This window comes from Schistocerca americana, chromosome 4, assembly GCF_021461395.2.
Source record: "Schistocerca americana isolate TAMUIC-IGC-003095 chromosome 4, iqSchAmer2.1, whole genome shotgun sequence".
In the NCBI taxonomy this organism is placed as follows: Eukaryota; Metazoa; Arthropoda; class Insecta; order Orthoptera; family Acrididae; genus Schistocerca; species Schistocerca americana.
In genome coordinates this window covers 333,290,778-333,311,194 of record NC_060122.1, presented here as the reverse complement: position 1 = coordinate 333,311,194, position 20,417 = coordinate 333,290,778, and the positions used below count along the sequence as shown (strand labels likewise).

Sequence of the window (20,417 nt, the reverse complement as noted above, 5' to 3'; positions counted from 1 at the left end):
AGACAACATCAGAGCCTTGAAACGCGGCAAGGATTGAAAGAAAGCAGCGGCGGAGGGCCTCAGGAGGGACTGAGTCCTTCGGGCCCTGTGCCAAATTGAGCCAAAGGCTTGGGCGGGGCACACACCACGGGGGTATACGCAGAGGGTCCCGGAAAAGAGGTGGAAGATGGAAAACCTCAAGCCCATAGACAAGAGCTCTGACGTGAACCGCGATCATACACCCTGACCGGGACCGTCGTTCCGGAAGATAGCCGACCAACTGAGGGAAAAGGAGACGATAATTGGGATGCCCGGGCAAGCTACAAACGTGTGTAGCTTAAGTGGCCAGTAATCGTTGGCGCCGGAACCGCAATGGAGGGACTCCTGCCTCCACAAGTATGCTGTTGACAGGGCTTGTCTCGAAAGCTCCAGTGGTGAATCGGATCCTGCTGTGAAGGATGGGGTCCAGCAACCGCAATGCAGGAGGTGATGCTGAACCATAAGCCAGGCTCCCATAATCTAGACAGGACTGAATTAATGCCTGGTACAGCTGTAGAAGGGCAGACAGATCGGCACCCCAGCTGGTGTGACTCAAGCAATGAAGAGCGTTAAGATGCCGCCAGGATGTTTGTTTAAGCTGCCGAATATGAGGCAACCAAGTCAACCGGGTATCGAAAACCAATCCCAAAAACCGATGCGTCTCTACCACAGCAAGAGCTTCGCCGTCAAGATAAAGCCATGGCTCAGGGTGAACAGTGCGTCACTGGCAGAAATGCATAAAGCAGGTCTTGGCAGCCGAAAATTGGAAGCGATGCACTACAGCCCAAGACCGTGGCTTTCAGATAGCGCCCTGCAGCTGCCGATCAACAGCTGCAATTCCAGTGGAGCTATAGTATAGGCAGAAGTCATCAGCATACAAGGAAGATGAGACAGATGTTCCCACTGCCACAGTGAGCCCACTAATTGCAATCAAAAAGAGGCAGACACTTAAGACAGGTCCTTGCAGTACCCCATTCTCCTAAACTCGGGAGGAACTATGGGAGGCCGCAACTTGCACACGGAAGGAACGAAGTGACAGAAAATTTTGTATGAAATCAGGAGCGGACCCCAAAGACCCCAACCATGAAGTGTAGAGAGGATGTGATGTCGCCATGTCGTATCATATGCCTTCCGCATGTCAAAAAAGACGGCGACCAGATGCTGACAGCGGGCAAAGGCCGTACAGATGGCAGACTCCAGGCACACAAGATTATCAGTGGCAGAGCGGCCCTTATGGAACCTGCCCTGAGACGGAGCCAGAAAGCCCCCAGACTCAAGTAGCCAACTCAATCTCCGGCTCACCATGCGTTCGAGCAACTTGCAAAGAATGTTGGTGAGGCTAATGGAGTGGTAGCTGTCCACCTCCAGTGGGTTCTTGCCAGGTTTCAACACGGGGATTACGATGCTTTCCCGCCACTGTGACAGGATCTCACCCTCAACCCAGATATGGTTGAAAAGGTCTAGGAGGCGTCGCTGGCAGTCCACCGAGCAGTGTTTGAGCATCTGACAGTGGATGCGATCTGGCCCGGGAGCCGTATCAGGCCAAATGGCTAGGGCACTTTGGAATTCCCACTCACTGAATGGAGTATTGTACGATTCAGGGTGGCGCGTGTGAAATGAAAGGCTCCGACATTCCAACTGCACTTTCAGGGAGTGAAAGGCCAGTGGGTACTTCGCAGAAGCGGAACTCTGAGCAAAATGCTCCCCCAAGCAGTTTGCAATTGCGTCGGAGTCATTAAAGACTGCTCCATTCAGTGAAAGTGCAGGTACACTGACGGGGGTCAGATAGCCTAATCTTGGCCCAAACCTGCGATGGAGAGGTATGGAGGCCAATGGTGGAGACATACCTTTCTCATCACTCCTGCTTGCATTGGCGAATGAGGTGACGGGCTTGCGCATGGAGCCATTTAAAGGCGATGAGGTGTTCCAATGAGGGATGCCACTTGTGACGCAGGAGTGCCTGCCTGCGATCTTTAATCGCCTCAGCGATTTCGGGCGACCACCAAGGCACAGTCCTCCGCCGAGGGGACCCAGAAGAACAGGGAATGGCAGACTATGCAACAGTAACGATGCCGGTGGTGACCGAGTGAACCACCGCATCAATGGCGTCATTGGAAAGAGGCTCAATAGTGGGAATGGAAGTGAACAAGTCCCAGTCAGCCTTATTCATAGCCCATCTGCAGGGGCACCCAGAAGAATGACGCTGTGGCAGTGACAGAAAGATCGGAAAGTGGTCACCACCGCACAAGTCGTCATGCACACTCCATTGGACAGATGGTAATAGGCTAGAGATGCAGATTGAAAGGTCGATGACAGAGTACATGCCATGCGCCACAATGAAATGTGTGAAGGCACCATTATTTAAAAGAGAAAGGTCGAGCTGTGCCAATACTTGCTCAACGGTGCTGCCTCGGCCTGTTGCTACTGATCCACCCCACAGATGGTTATGGGCGTTGAAGTCGCCCAGTAACAGAAAAGGTGGCGGCAATTGGGCCATCAGCGCAGCCAGGACACGCTGTGGGACATCACCATCCGGTGGAAAATAGAGACTATAGACAGTAACAGCCTGAGGTGTCCACACCCGAACAGCGACAGCCCCTAAAGGTGTTTGTAGAGGGACAGACTCGCTGTAAACGAAGTGAAGGACGTAGATGCAGATGCCACCAGATACCCTCTCATAAGCTGCCTGGTTCCTATGATAACCCCGACAGCCATGGAGGGCAGGGGTTCGCATCGCCAGAAACCAAGTTTCTTGAAGAGCAATGCAGAGGAAACGGTGAAGGCTGAAAAGTTGTCGGAGCTAAGCAAGATGGTGGAAAAAACTGCTGCAGTTCCACCAGAGAATGACATTGTCCATGGCCGACAAAGGCGTGAAGGGATCGAGGAGGCAGATTATGCCGCTGGGTCACCTGCTACCACCAATTGAGTATCTGTGCGAGTGACATCCATTGTGTCTGAGAGTCCGGCGAGATCTTGGTCCTTGAAGGCCAAGATGAAGGCACCGGTAGCAATCTGATTATCCTTCGGATCCCGATCAACGCGACGGATAAAATGAACACCTCGTCACTCTAAACTGGCGCGCAGCTCGGCATCAGACTGCAAAAGAAGGTCCCTATGGAAAATAATACCCTGGACCATATTTAAACTCTTAAGGGGTGTGATGGTAACTGAAACATCCCCCAACTTGTCACAAGCAAGTAACTTTTGTGACTGGGCAGAGGATGCCGTTTTTATCAATACTGACACAGAGCACAATTTGGACAAGCCCTCCATCTCCGCAAACTTGTCCTCTAAATGCTCTACGAATAATTGAGGCTTTGTTGACATGAAAGACTCCCCATCAGCTCTCGTACAAACTAGGAACCAGGGCGAATAATTGTCACTGCCATCCAGAGCCTTACGCTTCACCCACTGTGTGGCCAGGGAGTGTAACGATTTGGGATCGTATTTCTGAGCGTCGAATTGAGCCCGAGAATGCTTAGAGACTGCTGGTGGCTGGCCACCCGCAAGAGACGACGTACCACACTTCATTGTGGGTCATCCGCCCTGATGCCTCCCACTCCGACCAAGGGCCCTCCCCATGGGCGCCACCCAGCCTCAGCAAGGGCCAGCTGGCAGGACGGCCATTGTTGGGAGTCCTAATGCCCCAGGGAGATAGGCATCTACTCCTTGGCATATATGGGGAGTTAACGGCGCAGGCATCAGCAGAGTGATCCCTGTGTTGTCAGGGTGCTTCAACCAACAGAGTACATGGCGGCCCCACCACAACGGACTGGCTACCATGCTGGATATTAGGTGCGCAAGGAAGTTCATAATCGTCATCTCCGCAAAAAGCAACACTGCGTAGTGCATGGTGTAAATCGCACCCAGGAATGTATCCTTGCCCAAGAGATGGAGAACGAGCAGGACGGCAATGTGATGACAAGAAAGCTGGCTAAAGGTCTCAATGCACGATGGACACAATGCACCATGTAAGGTGCCCATCCCCAATTTGCTTGCTCTTCAGAAGAATTTGGAAATATGGAGGTCAAACCCAAGAGGGGACCATCACCTATAAGCTAAAATGTTTGAGACTCCTTTTAGTCGGCTCTTACAACAGGCAGGAATACCGTGGGCCTATTCTAACCCCCGAACCCGCAGGTGGGTCTGGGCTGTCTGATGATGCACAGCCTGTGTCAGTTGTTGCTGCACCTATGACACTGTCTCCACAGAGCTGCAACCATATGACCACTGCTTCCATGTCCAACCTAGCCACACAGACGTCACCTCCATGCCACACCACCACCCACCAGCCATCCGCTGCCATCCACTGTCATGCCGTGGTAGTCAGGCCACCGTTGCTGTCCATGGGGAATGCCTGTGTCAGTGCATCTGTACCAACATGCCAGGAACAGGATATCCCTCCCACTGTCAGTTTCAGGTGCATTGAACCACATCTGTTAGTGTCTGTTGATAAAGTGTTCCAATAACTGATTTGCTGCATTCATTGCCTGGACCTCCACCAACCTCCAGCAGAGAACCACTCAGCCAATCCTATCCTATATTACACTTGCTATAGTATTGGTGTCAGAATATCTGCTGGAACTAGACTTGGGTCTTCCAACAGAGCCTTGAAGAGAAGACGGTGCAGTAGCAGTCATGGTCAGTGTTAGTTTGCAAGTAAGTGTCGGCAATTTTTTTTGGCTTGTCTGGTTATTTTTGTCCTTTCCTTTATCTATGAGTATACTGTAGGGGGATACTGGCAGGGGATGCTACAACACGTCAGGGCAATGAAAAATTGCAGGTTGCTCAGCCCTTCGCAGAGTTTCAGGAAGAAAAATATGGTACCTAATGGCATTATCATGAAGCCTGTCTGGTTATTTTTGTACTTTCCTTTATCTATGAGTATACTGTATGCTATACTGAGCAAAATCTCTGTCAGTGAGAAATCAACAACCCAGGAGGCAATTCAGCATATACTAAAAATAAGGTAGCTATGGTCAGAGCTGACATGAAGCTTCGAGTACAGAAGCAAATCATTTGAAAGGTCAAAGAATGGAAGGTTCATCTTTGGACGTGTCTTCACCTATCCTTCATGCTGGTACAGTCTCATTGGTGGCACCAATCCAGGTAAATCTGGGAAAGGCATTTTTGTCTTCATAGGTAGTTTGCGTATGGCCTGAAACACAAGATCCCTTTTTGACCCCCTCGCCTGACAGTACCAGAATGGTGCAATTACTTAAGTGAGTAGTTTGCAGCTGAAGCCAATAGATTTGGAACCGAGAAGGGGAACTGCCTTCTAAAAATATTACATTCTTGTCCAGACTGCAGCGAGAAACCGAACAGTATTCCTGGAGTGATGAACAGTTGTTGGGCGCAGTTCATTTAAAACTGGTAGGGGATGCTACAACACGTCAGGGCAATGAAAAATTGCAGGTTGCTCAGCCCTTCGCAGAGTTTCAGGAAGAAAAATATGGTATCTAATGGCATTATCATGAACAACTTAATGGTGTAGCAAAGAAGGAAGTAAAATCTTTAGAGTGTTGTGTGGACTGCATCAGAAGGATCAGGGTCAATATGTATGAATTAATGAATGACGATCATGTCAATAAAGCCAATTTCATCAAGCAGAACAACAGGTGGTTGATGCATTTTTGCAGGGCCTTCCATCCAAAGTGCTGCAGAAGGTATGGAAAGAGCTTCTGATAACTTTGGATGAAGCAGCAGCAGCAAATGCAGCAGCTTTGACTGAAACTGATTCACTGACTAGACCAAGGGTGAAGCAAGAAGTGTTTAATGCATAGACTGTATGTTATAGACGTCTTTCTCTTAGGCATGTTCAAAAGTTCTGTATGAAGCCACAATATTTGAGGTGCAAGCAAATGGGGCACTCTGTTAGAAAATGTCCATAGGCACCAAGATGATGGAATCAATGAAACACTTGTGCCCCTGTTTTAAACAGAACAGAGGCACTGTGACCGCTGTGCAACACTCCCAGTAAATTCGAGTAAGGGACACCATGGGGCAAGATCTATTCAGTTGTGTAAAAGGTAGGTCACATAAGCTGTTGTTACATACAGGATCACAGATACCCATGGCTGGCCAGAGTATATTGAGTACAATGAATTTGAGCCCATCATGCTGTAGGTTAATTGGTGTGGGTGGTAAAAGTGTGAATTCTCTCAGTTCCACACTGTTGGGTTTCTGAGTTGGAAGGAGAGACTTTCAAGTGTGTGTGTGGAAGTTCTTCCTACCATGGGCGTTAGCTACGGTGTCATTCTGGGTCTGGAATTCCTTATTAAACATCACACCCAAAGAGATTTACAGCAGCGCATAATAGAGCTGGGCAATACATAATTCAGTCTAGGTTTTATGGTTGAAAGAACCAAACTGTCTCAAGGAATACCTGAGATGTTGGTTAAACCTATTAAACTGCAAACACAATCTCTGAGTTTTACTTGCGGGATACGATACCGAAAGGCACAGTAGGACAGGTCTGAGTGAATGTAGAAGCTGCTACCCCGATAAATACAATACATGGCAACAAGGTACTGGATGCAACGCAATGTTTCATACAAGGTAGTTTGTCATATGTGCATGAGTTAGATGGTAGCCGAGTAGTGTGCACCTGTGAAGATAACTTTCATTTAGAGGACGTGAGGATATCGAAAGAAACACTGAAAACTAACTAAGAAGTCTTATACGATGAATTAGAAAGGTATTTAAATGCAGAATACCTAAAGCTGGAACAATCTGTCAATTTACCTGTACTAAGTGAAAAAGTGATGCACCTGAAAGGACGTGATATAGAAGATACGTTGAAGTTATTGGAGGAATGTGCAGCCTCATTTAACCCATCTGGACCATTGCCAGCAACTCCTCTGGTGCAACACAGAAACATGTCAAGAGTCGCACTCAGAAAGCTTCTCCAGTCCCACTGCTATTGAGATCTAGATCTACATCTACACTCCACAAACTACCATGAGGAGCAACACAGAGGGTAAATCCTATAGTAGCAGTCATTAGGGTTTCTTTCTATTCCATTCATTTATGGAGTGTGGGAAGAATGACTGTTTGAATGCAAGTATGCATGCAGTAATTATTCTAACCTTATCCTCATGATCCCCATGTGAGCAATACATAAGAGGTTGTAATATGTCCCTAGAGTTACCGTCTAAAGCTGGTTCTTGAAACTTTTTTAATAGACTTTCTCGGGGTAGTCTACACCTGTCTTGAAGACTCTGCAAGTTCAGTTTCTTCAGCATCTCTGTGACACTCTCCATGGATTAAAAAAAAACCTGCAACCTTTCGTGCTGCCTTCTCTGTATACATTCAGTATCCTCTGTTAGACCTATCCGGTACAGGTCACATCCACTTGAGCAATATTCTATAACAGGTCGCACGAGTGATTTGTAAGCAATCTCTTTTGGACTGACAGCCTTTCCCCCGTATTCTACCAATAAACTGAAATCCACCATCTGTTTTAACCATGGCTGAATCTATGTGATCATTCCATTGCATATCCCTACGTACTATTACAACCAGGTATTTGTATGTGTTGGCCGAGTCCAACAGTGACTCGTTGATATTAGGGTCATAGGATACTACATTTTTTTGTTTTGCGAAGTACAAAATTTTCACATTTCTGAACATTTAGAGCAAGTTGCCAATCTCTGCACCATGTTGAAATCCTATCAAGATCTGACTGAATATTTATGCAGCTTTTCTCAGATAGTACTTCATTATAGATAACTGTATCATCTGCAAAAAGCACGATTTTACTATTAATATGGTCCGCAAAGTCATTAATTTACAACATGAACACCAAAGGTCCCAACCCACTTCCCTGGGGCATACCTGAAGTTACTTCTCCATCGGATGATGAATCTTCTTCCAAGATAACATGCTGTGTCCTAAGGGGTACCATTATTTGCGGCACGTCTGAACTGCTGACAATTAATAGACTCCTACCCTTTTGCATTTGCCTTCTCCTGACACCAGACAAAATGGTTTCCCCAGAACAGGTGAAGAGAGTCCTACTGGCTCAGTTTCAGTTTAAGACAGCACCTCAGAACTGTTGTTTGGGGTATCAGTACAACACCCTGAGTGCTTCCTGGTCCCCGTCCACCCTGTATAGGATGCCTAAATCCACCGTTGACACACCTCTCACAGTCAAGTGGGTGAGTAATGACACGTCCTGTACTTTCTGCAGTGAAGACAGGATCCACAGGAGAGGATAGTACTTGAGGTACCTCTGGTACAAGTATCACAAGCAGATGACTCTCAGGAGCTCTTCCAACACACCGATTTGCAGCAGCTGCCAATCATTTGACAGTAGTCAGGGCGATTTACAAACATCAACCAACTTATGCCCTGTTAGGGAACACCACTCACAGTGGGGCTGCATTCTGGCATGCTACGGGAAGGCGCCTGATCTCTACATTCAAACACTACACTGCAATATCACTGAAAGATTACGATCTGCAGAACTGTAATGCTACATATGGCCCTTACAATGCAGAGACTCTATCCCAAGAGGTAGAATGAAAACTTCTGACACTTGAGAATGCTGTTCTGAGGCATATTCTTGGACCAATTTCAAAGAGAGGTGACTGGAAAAAGAGGGAGAGGGAGAATTGTGAACTGAGCTGTACAAATCATCATACATTGTGTTCGTGGTTAAATAGAGGAGACTGAAATAGCAAATAATACATTGAGTAGGCCAGATGACCAGGAAAGTTGTGGAAGAAGACATCAGAGGTAACAGACCAAGGGAAAAACCATATCTGAGATGGGTTGATGGGATAAGAGAGGATATGAGTACGATGGGACCACCTGGAGAAGAATGCATGGATTCAAGAAAATGAAGGAGGCCATGGTTTGTTTGGCTGACCTAGTAAATAAGCGCACTGTTTGGAAAGATATAAACAATACTAGCAGCAGCGACAAAGTAAATAAGTGTGTAACAATATGTGGAGAGGGTGAAGTTTCTGAGCGCGCCAATCCGTGAGTATTGATGTGCAACAATGGCTCCAGGCCTATGAAGTCTGTTGAGCTTCGGTGGGATATACAAAATTCAGTGATTTTTACATGACATGCCACAGGAAGGCAGCCTGATTTTGCTGTCAGCTGCTGTCACCAGCAGAGAGTGAATATCTAAAAATTAACAGACCTTCCTTTTGTAAGGTAACACTACACAATAATATAATTACGAGCGCGCGCGCGCACACACACACACACGCACGCACACACACACTGCAATTAACTTTCCTTACAAAAGGAAGGTCTGTTAATTTTTAGATATTCACTCTCTGCTGGTGACAGCAGCTGACTGCAAAATCATGCAGCCCAGACACTTCTTCCATGTCACTGATACGTGAGCCACTTGACATCATTTTTCGTTGTTGTAATGATGAGTTCAGTAGAAAATAAAACTTTTAAGAAACAGAAAATAACATCACAGTGTAAGATTCTTCAACCTCTCTAGGAATAATTCATGACAAAATAGTTCATGGATGAGAGGTCAGCTGTCAGTTTCTAAGGGGACACAAATTTTTGGCAAAGGACTACATTGCAATCATCTGGTGTGCAAATGAACTGAGTGCCTAGGACAAGCATGGCCCTGGTTAACATACTTACTTAAGCTCATGGGCCACCTTGTCACAGCACATCATCAGAACTGTAGCATCCATGACGTTAATGTTTATGGGGTAATGCACCGAAATGAATGACACAAATTTCCCTATACACCATGCCAACAAATTATGCCTAAAAATACCCACTCCGCAGCCTCCTCCTGCCCCATCACCCCCCCCTCTCTCTCTCACACACCTCCCCCCCCCCCAAAAGTATTTCTTCTGCGGGTCACATCCAGCCCAAGGGTTGCTGGTTGCCTATCTGTAGCCTAGGAGCTTCTGTGGCACTGTCATCTCGTAACCCCCTCCCCTCCTTTTCTGATTTCTCATGTGTCACATTCACATCGCTTCGGGAAGACACGAATCACAGCATAAAAAGGTTTCACAAGCTGCTGCAGCAATGGAGGAGCTGTATTATGAATGCCTTAGCATGATGCCATGAAAAATATGCGGTGAATAACATCACCAACATAATTCATCACACTGATATAGCAGCAGCCAGAAGACACAAGAGATGTGTTAATTTAGTCATGGTATGGGAGAGAGTATGCTTTACTGGTTGGTGCCTGGAAGGATTAATGAAGAACTATTTAAAACACGTTTATAGCTGGATAATCTAGGGGTAGTGTCTATGGTTAGTAATCAAAACATCTTCGGCCCGGTTGAAACCAACCACCGCTTAAATTTTGATTAATAATCAGCATTGGCAGCTGAATACTTCCGGCATAAGATGTCACCCTCATTCTGCTAAAGGCCTTTTCACAGAGGGTGGAGGAGTGGACGGAGGTTCAGGGCACTCCCTTGTCCTTGGGATGGGAAATTGCCCCTAAAGGTGGAAGAATCGCCATTCATCAATGGCATGAGGATTCAGAAGGCAATGGAAACCACTGCATTAATGATGCATAATGTGTGTGCAAAGGACATGCGGCCTATAATTGAAAAAATATCATGATAATCTCTCCACTGGCAAAAGATTCCGGAATAGTCTTCCCTTTGGATCTCCGGGAGGGGACTGGCAAGAGGAATGTGACCATGAGAAAAAGATTGAATAACCAATGAAAGAATAACATTCTACGAGTTGGGGTGTGGAATGTCAGAAGCTTGAATGTGGTAGGGAAACTAGAAAATCTGAAAAGGGAAATGCAAAGGCTCAGACTAGCTACATAGGGGCCAGTGAAGTGAAATGTAAAGAAGACAAGGATTTCTGGTCAGATGAGTATATTAACAGCAGCAGAAAATGGTATAATGAGAGTAGGATTCATTATGAATAGGGAGACGGGGCGAGTATGTTACTGTGGACAGTTCAGTGACTGGGTTGTTCTTATCAGAACTGACAGTTCAGGTACAAATGCCGACATCACAAACTGAAGATGGAGAGAGAGAGAGAGAGAGAGAGAGAGAGAGAGAGAGAGAGAGAGAGAGAGAGAATGAGGATACTGAAAGGGTAATACAATATGTAAAGGGGGATGAAAACCTAATAGTCATGGGGGGAGTGGAATGCAGTTATAGGGGATGGAGCAAAAGAAAAGATTACACGAGAATATGGTCTTGAACAAGGAATGAGAGATGAGAAAGACTAAATATTCTGTTCAGAAATCACAAGAGAAGGAGGAATATTTGGAAACAGCCAGGTGATAAGGGAATATTTCAGTTAGATTATATCATGCTCAGACAGAGATTCCAAAACCAGATATTAGATTGTCAGTCATACTCAGGAGCTGATTTAAACTCAGATCCCAATGCAGAAGGGATGAAGAGCAGGCTGAAGTTTTAGATATTAGTCAGGAAGAATCAGTACTCTCAGAAGTGGGACATGGAACTACTAAGGAATGACAAGATTTGATTGAAGTTCTCTAAGGCTATAGAAACAGCAATAAGGAATAACTCAGTAGGCAGTACAGCTGAAGAGGAATTGACATCTCTAAAAAGAGCAATCACAGAAGATGGAAAGAAAAACATAGGTACAAAGAGGGTAACTGCGAAGAAACTATGGGTAAAAAAAAAAACTTCAGTTGATCAATGAAAGAAAGAAGTAGAAAAATGTTCAGCGAAATTCAGGAATACAGAATACTAGTCGCTGAGGACTGAAATAAATCGGAAGTGCAGGGAAGCTAAGATGAAACGGCCGCATGAAAAATGTGAACTAACAGAAAAAGAAATGATTGTCAGAAGTACTGGCTCAGCATATAGGAGAGTCAAAACAACCTTTAGTGAAATTAAAACAAAGGGTGGCAACATTAAGAGTGCAATGGGAATTCCACTTTTAAATCCAGAGGAGAGAGTAGATAGGTGGAAAGAGTACACTGAAGGCCTCTATGTGGGGGAAGATGTGTGTGATGTGATAGAAGAAGAAACAGGAGTTGATTTAGAAGAGATAGGTGATCCACTATTAGAATCAGAATTTAAAAGAGCTTTGGAGTACTTAAGATCAAATAAGGCATGAGGGATAGATAACTTTCCATCAGAATTTCTAAAATTATTGGGGAAAGAGGAAACAAAATGACTATTCACATTGGTGTGTAGAATATACGAGAATGCCAACATACCACCTGTCTTTCAGAAAAATATCAGCATATAATTCTGAAGACTGCAAGAGCGGACAAGTGCGAGAATTATCACACAATCAGCTTCACAGTTCATGCATCCAAGCTGCTGACAACAATAATACATAGAAGAACGGAAAAGAAAATTGAGGAAGTGTAAGAAGTCAAACAGTTTGGCTTTAGGAAAGGTAGGGGCACCAGAGAGGCAATTCTGACATTGCAGTTGATAATAGAAGCAAGACTACAGAAAAATCAAAAAAGGTTTGTGGGATTTGTCGACCTGGAGAAAGCATTCGACAAAGTAAAATGGTGCCAAAATGTTCGAAATTCTGAGAAAAATAGTGGTAAGCTACAAGGAGAGAGACAGGTACAGGAGTGGGATTAAAATTGAAGGTGAAAGGATATCAATGATACGATTTGCTGATGACATTGCTATCCTGAGTGAAGGTGAAGAAGAATTAAATGATCTGCTGATGGAATGTACAGTCTAATGAGTATAGAGTATGCGCTGAGAGTAAATGGAAGAGTTGGGGTTGGGTTGTTTGGGGGGGGGGGACCAGATGGCGAGGATTTGCCTGGAGCGATTTATGGAAACCATGGAAAACCTAAATCAGGATGGCCGGACGCGGGATTGAAGCGTCGCCCCCCAGTATTGAATTGTTTCACGAACATGTAGAAATACCAGACTGTATTACCTTCAACAGAGGGTCACAACTAACAGGGCAGAAATGATAACAGAGGTTAAATCTAAGGGAGAATACTTGTCATCTTTAATTGATAACTTACAAAAACTCAAAAGTCACCACTATGTTTCTAAAATCCAAAGTAAGTTTGTGAAGGACAAAAAAGCACAACTTCATGAAACTGAATGCATAGTGCTAGCTGATTTTGCAGAAAATTTTACATTTGTGATTCAAGGACACCACTGGGTCGATGACCAGGCAACAGTACATCAATTTATTCTCTGCTTTAAAAATGAGAAAGATGAAGTTTGCAGTTCTTCAACTTGCATTCTAAGCGACTACTTGGAGCACAACACTTTGGCTGTACATGTGTTTCAAAAGTATGTAATAAATTACATTAAAGAAAATTTTCCCAAGGTTGAGAAGCTGATATACTTTTCAGATGGAAATGGTGGTCAGTATAAGAACAAAAAGAATTTTTCAAATCTGTGCAACCACAAAGTAGACTTTTGGTTGGAGGCTGAATGGCACTTTTTAGCATCTTGCCATGGTAGAAAAGCATATGGTGGAGTAGGAGGTACATGAAGTAAGTAAAGTAAGCCTACAAATACCAAATTCTCACAGTACAGGACATGTAGGACATTAACAGAATGGTACGTGGCCGTGTCATCAGTAGAAAGAAAGTTACCTTCATGTCTGCTTGCCCGATACGTTGTGAGCAATGTTTAACTCATTAGTTGATTAAGAACAAGCTACAAGAAAAGGTGGGTGGAAACTAAGCTGTTTCTTTCCCTACCAGAAAACAAGTTGGGTGGTGTGTGGTGACCTACGTCTTTGGCAAGGATAATATTAAAGGCATTACCTATTTTCTGATCAAGAAAGAAGAAGTGGTTCTGCATATGAAAACAACCCTTCAAACCAGATTTGAAAACTGTATAGCAATAAAAGGAATAAGGCATTTCCACAAATTCCTTGGTATTGCAGAAAACTTAGCCTGATGCTATGTAACATCAGAAACCAAAATTTATGAGGATATTGTGTCAGTAAAATTACATCTCTGTCTTTAACGTTGAATGACATAGTGGCAAATGTGTATCATGGACAGTGGTAGCTTGCAGAGGTTGAAAGAAGAAGTTTGGAAAAAAATGATCTTTTTGTGCATTTTTACCACCCCACTGGCTCAAGAACATCATTCAAGAAATCTACTAGTGAAAAAATTTGGATACCAATGAAAAATGTTTTAAGAAAACTTTCAGTGCTTGAACTTACCACAGCAACTGGAAGATCTTGTTCTATAACACAGAATCTGTCTGAAGAAATAGGTGTTCTTAACATTCACCACCAGGTTTAGGAACAGTCGCATCTCGACTGATGTTAATTGAAAATATTTATTTTAAGTATATCAAAATGATATAAATGTTAATTTCAGTGATGTTTCCACCTTTTGTATATCATTCGGTATCTTACTTCAATAATAATTGATTATATCCCACCAGTATCACACATGAATAGGCAACAGCCGTAAGATCAGTTGCAGAGTAATGTGAATTATTTCCTCATTTTCAAAAATTCATATCTTTGTTCACAGTCAGATATCAATGTTGAAATTTTTACAGTACATTGCTATCATATAGGTGTACAAACTGTGCAAAAATCATATTTTTATATTCAGTTCCACCTGAGATAACGAACCCCAAACTTAACAAAACACAAAAATTTTCAAACTTCAAAAATTCATAAAAAATTAAGGAAACATTTGTAAGTGTTGTTTCTCTATATGAGGCTAGTAGTGTACGATATCCAACTATAGAAAAAAAAATAGACTCTCATAAATCACTCCTTGCTTGTTATTTTTGAAAATTTTGATACCAAACTGTGGAGGTAATTTTGACTGGTTATTTTTGAATTGAGGGTATTTTGTGTAATAGACAATGTTGTAGAGGATACTTTTCTAAGAACAATCATGTCAGTTGCACTGTTTTAACTTAACCCAGTGCAGAGATATTAAAAATTTCGCTAACGTCTCTAAACAAACATCGTCGCACGCTCACAAACAAAAATGGCCACCATTCAGTAAAGGTGAAAGGTAAAATTTTTTAAAAAACCGATTTGAACTTCTTGATGATAGGGTAATTACATATTAAAAAAAAATATTTAAAAATGGTCAAGTAACCAACTTAATTTTTATTGGACCACTTCATTTGGATTGACTCACTGATGATTACAATATGATTGTGGAGCTTAAATACAAGTGAACAATCATGCAAAACACTCCATGGGACATGAAACTAACTAGCTAGAACTGAAGACAACAACAACAAGGCATAGTCTGTGTCAATTCAGGCAGGCTAGGAAAATATTTTACCTTATAGTCTTGGATGTTATTGAATTTAGCATATGTTAAAATGAAGGATTAAGTGAGGAATACGTAATTTTTTGTTTTCGCCAAAACTTTCGTCAAAAATTTCTGCTCCAAGATAAAGCCCTCCAAAGATGACACTGTGATCGTCATTTTGAAGATGCAAATTTTGGAAAAAATTTTAAAATGCTGTATCTCTGGAACAGTTCTAGGTATTTTGTTGGTTTTTTCTATTTGAAAGATAATTGCTTTATGATTACAAAGAAATCCTCCATTTGGACTTACCTGTCAAAGTGTTTTTAATATAGTGTTCTGAACTTTTTTTAATAATTTATGGATCTTTTTTCAAAAATGCCAATCCTTAAAATTTTGATCACTGTCATACAGTTCTACATTCCCTCAAAAGGAGAGCTTCCACTTTTAGGTTGAACAGTTTTTATGAACAACTGAAATTTATGCCATACATAAAATCTGTTTTATCATCACATGACAGGTTCATAAAAATCCAAACCTAACCTTATTTAACATAATTTTAGTTTTGAAAGATGAGTATGAGACTCATTTTTAAACATTTTAAATGGTTCCAAAATGTATGTGAAAAAGATCCAAAGACCTAAAGGTTTCAATTTATACAACTTCTGTGCACTCTGTTTTGTACTGAAATTAGCCAGTCAGTGAACTAAAAATGTGTTCCATTGCTTCAGTATCTTCCTTTGATACAGAGTGATGCCTTCCTGTTGAACCAAGAAGAACTGGAGCACTTACAATCTTCAAAACATAGTGAACAGGAAATGAGCACTGATGGTGCTGCAGCTGTCATTCAGCTGGAAACCTATGTCCAGCAGCTGGTCCATGTGGTAGCATACAGTTCACTACAATTTTGTTTAACTCATAACTGGTATCTATAATCTCTGCAATCCACCAGTCTCAGTCATACACACACACACGACAAACATCTCCCTTCTCAGGTTGTGAATATGAATATTATCTTGCTGTTTCTGAGGTGTTGGCCGAATGAACGTAATTTCTTCTTTCTTGCTCTATAAAGCGCATGCAATATGAGTTCGCCCATCACTTTCAGTCCAAAAATGTGTCTTCTGAATTCCTTTCCCAGGGGTAGTTTGCTTGGACCATTCTTTTTCTTCTGCTCATGGAATTCTTCGATTTCCTCTGTATTTGGTCTGGAAAGATAATGTTTCGTAGCATGGTGCTTCAGCAGGCCTCCTACACCATTACAAGGCCCCTTCCCATGACTAGTACACTGCATACCCAGTCAGTTAGCACAAATGACTTACTCAATTCAAACAGCTGGTAACCATTTTTAAAATGACTACAAGCACCATCAGTAATAAAGATGATCTTCTCTGCCCCTGTTTGCAGCATGTGCTGGGTCATGTCCTGTGTCATCACTTATAACTGCTACACTTGTGGTCTTGTTTTGAAAATATGTTACTCCTGTAAAAATTGAAACCTGGTCATTACTCCATGACACCATTGTACTTTTTGTGGGAGAACTACAAACCAGTTCTCAGCAAAATCACAGCGAAGCACTAAACATATTCTTCAGCCTGTACATACCCTTTCACTTCTGCAATGTGGTGGTGTTGCAATTCCTTCAGATGCTGGTGTGTTACTCATTTCACTGACCATTTACAAAGTTAACATCAATGACACTGCCAACAGCAATAGTTTTCTTAGTTAAATATTTTCCTCTCACATGTGTAATTTCTGCGGAGTTATCTGCTATGTCTTCCAGGCCAAGTGTCAGTGAAGACAGTCCTCCCTTTCCAGGACAGTCACCACATTCCTCAAACAAACTAGTTTCTCACTTTACGTCACAGACTACTAATGACTTCACACGCCCAACCAAGGTGTCATATGTCACATGCTCCAGTAAGTTCTTCAAAGTTACCACCTGAAGTTCAAAATTCGCGCAGTACAACATAAACAGACATTTCTACGTGGGTGTGGAACTACCCACTTAGGTCATACTGCAAAAAATTTTGATCTTCCAATATCTTTTACAACTTTTTGACCTTTAACTGTTACAGTTATAGTGTCTTTTTTGTTGGCACTCTGGTGAGAACAGTCCCATTTATCTTCCACATAAAATGACTGCACTATTTGAACTTGAGCTGCTTCTACAGGATGACCATAATTGGGACCTGGTCTTATAGAGACTTCTTTTACAGACCTCACATTTCTCGATTTGTCTACTGTGTACTTCGATACTGATAGAAAGTGGTTCAAAATTGTTTTCTTTGAAAATGTCTCTGGAATAACAGTTAAAACTTGCACTTTTCACTGTAGGATGCACAATATTCAACAGCTGAATTGATATTTGTGAAAAATTCCTGGCAAGAGACGCAAGAGTGCTTTGGTTAATTTTCTTCTGAAGATGGAATTTCTACTTTGAAGAGTGTGGGCAGTTTTGCTGTAGTGTATTCATCCATAGATTTAGTAAAGTTTAGCTGTAGTGTATTAATCCATAGATTTAGTAATTTCTCCAAGATTTCTTGAAGCATAGAGCTTATGACCCAACTACCTCTGTAGTTGGCTGATTCAGGGTATTCAATTCGTCCTCCATTGATGCAAAATCTGCATGGGAGGCTTCACCTTGTTCAGATACAATCATTGTAGTTACTCTTTCAAAACATTTAGAACACAAAACGTCATCACTGGGAACATCTTCACTTTGAAACAGTCTTCAAATTAGAACACTTATTCCCAACCCAAACAAAGTATGTTTTTTGTCTGTCTTATATATAGTTCTTTTATGGATATGCAAATAGTCTCCTGTGCCCGCAATCAGAAGACATTTCAAAGAGTCCTTTTCACAAAACACACTGCAACTCTGTCAACTGGCAAATTCCTCACAAAAACACAGAACTCACTGGATGGTCTCAGGTTTCTTAGAAGCCTCTTCCATAAACAAATTAGCACTGTACAACTACAATACAGAAACCTGCAATGAACAACCACGACAAAGAAACTGACAAACTACAACAAAGTGTAAGAAATATCTGCAATAATGAAAGTGAAAAGAAATAACTGCAAACGTAGAAAGAGATAAAAAATAACTGCAACAAAGCCAACAGAAATAAACATTGCAACAAAGAAATTAGTAAGAAACAACTTCAGTGAAGACATACAGTACCCTTGAAAGTTAAAAAATGATTTTTTTAAATAAAATCTGTCAAACTTGAAAGTAGAAGCTCTCCTTTTCTGGGAATGTAGAACTATACGACACTAATGGGGGGGGGGGGGGGGGGGCAAAGAAGAATTGGCATTTTTGAAAAAAAAAAAAAGTTTTTTCCACAAATTGTAAAAAAGTTCTGAGCACTATAGTAAAATAACTTTCACAGATAAGTCCAAATGGAGGATTTCTTTGTAATCATAAAGCAATTATCTTTCAAATAAAAAAACCCAAACAAAGTATCTAGAACTGTTCCAAAATTCACATCTTCAAAATGGTGTTCGCACCTTGTATTAGCTATATTTGCAATACACATTTACAGCTGTATGTGATACAAAAGTTTATTCTACATATTTCCATTGATTAATGAGTTACGGAATCTCTTTGTTGGAAAATTCAATCTACATAGTCGATAGTTTCAAAATAGTGAACTGAGTTACAAGTCTTATGTCTGATGTCATCGCACCATCCTTCTTCAAAAAGCTGGGTACTTTACAAATAATTCACAATATAACTATGTATTAACGTCCTTTGACATTGCTAATGTTTGTTTCCATGAAAATAGTGAAGCGCATGAATGTAACACTCAGAGCAGAAACAACCTATGTTGGTACCACGACAGAAAGGAGTCTTATTTGTGGATTCAGCAACATACCAGAGCACATTTAATGTCATGTTTACAATGTACTTTAGTTTTAGACTGGATTACAGAACTTTCTGTTGGCCAACTCTTCCTACTCCACTGAAGAGTAACTTCACAGAAACTCCTGAATTTAATGTTTTGCATTATATTTAGAATCAGCACTGTAAAAAATTACGCCTAATGCAAAGTAATTTCACTGTACTACACTTTCATTTATATTTTTGCCTTTTTTCCACATCCAAAACCTGTCTCTCCACAGTATCCACGGAATACACCTAAAGTAAAGGTGATTTAAAGAGCTTCATTCGGTCAGTAGACCTATATGAGAGACTGTTTACAAAATAATACCACACTTCGATGTACAAAGTATGCTGTAATGATCCACTGGAAAAGTACGGCTGTGTGAAACACACATACAGAATCTCTCTCACCAAACTAAATCACTTGAAACGGCACATCAATCGCTTCTCCCCCATGAGTAAATTTAAATATGTAAACAATTAGTTCTCGCAAAAATACCGGTACGGTTGTCTGCAGACGTACACGAAAGGATCTAGACAGCAAGAAGAAAGCGTATTGGCACATTTCAGTGAACTACTCGTCTCCCTAATGTGCATACGTTCAAAGAACGACCAATACGCAGAAATTCACTGCATGTAGGCCCTTCGTACAAATGGTAATTCGATGAAAAAGCTAATATTTGCTCAACGTTAATGACACCATGCACACTTTTTTTCGTTAAGTTTTCTGGGTTGATAATATTGACAGTTTATACTTACAGCCTTGCTACAATGAAAATATAGAATCACAATGAAAAATCGAATATTTATTCTTGCGATCCTATAATTTTACACAGACAAAATACGGGATTTCAACCCTCACGACTGCTGGTAATCCTACAGTAGCAAACTCCGATTTGGAGGGGCAAAGGACTCTAACAACAAATAAAATTTGCTCTGGCAACTGACGCCGGTGGATTATTTTACATTTTCCGCACTTACCATGTGTGGCTGACGAATATTACACCTAAATTCTTTGGTGAGTATTCATCCCGTTAAATCAAAATACTGTACACTATTTACAAAACTACCTTCGTGCAGACCGCTCAATTCAAACACGGCAGCAAGTTTTACTTACCAAAGATAAAGTTGGTCATAAGTATTTATAAGATCTTTGCAGAATGACAGTTGAAACTTGCGCGTGTTGCAGTCAAGTAGCAAATGTGCATTTGCACAAGTCACCAACTATAAGTCAAAAGCAAACATGTGATTGGCTGTTTTCCCACATCGTCCAGCCTCTTTGATTTCGAAAATCAGATTGAAAATATTTTATATCGTAAATCTTATTCTCTTTCAACAGAT

General features: G+C 41.9%; 1 protein-coding gene across 1 annotated transcript in view; it reads right to left on the bottom strand.

The window, feature by feature from the left end:
* Positions 1 to 20,172, bottom strand: part of LOC124613451 — a 141,447-nt gene extending 121,275 nt beyond the window's left edge. The window contains exon 1 of the mRNA XM_047142154.1: positions 20,058 to 20,172. The gene's annotated coding sequence lies outside the window, so the exon portion shown is untranslated. The remainder of the gene's footprint in view (positions 1 to 20,057) is intronic.
* Positions 20,173 to 20,417: the final 245 nt, after the last annotated feature.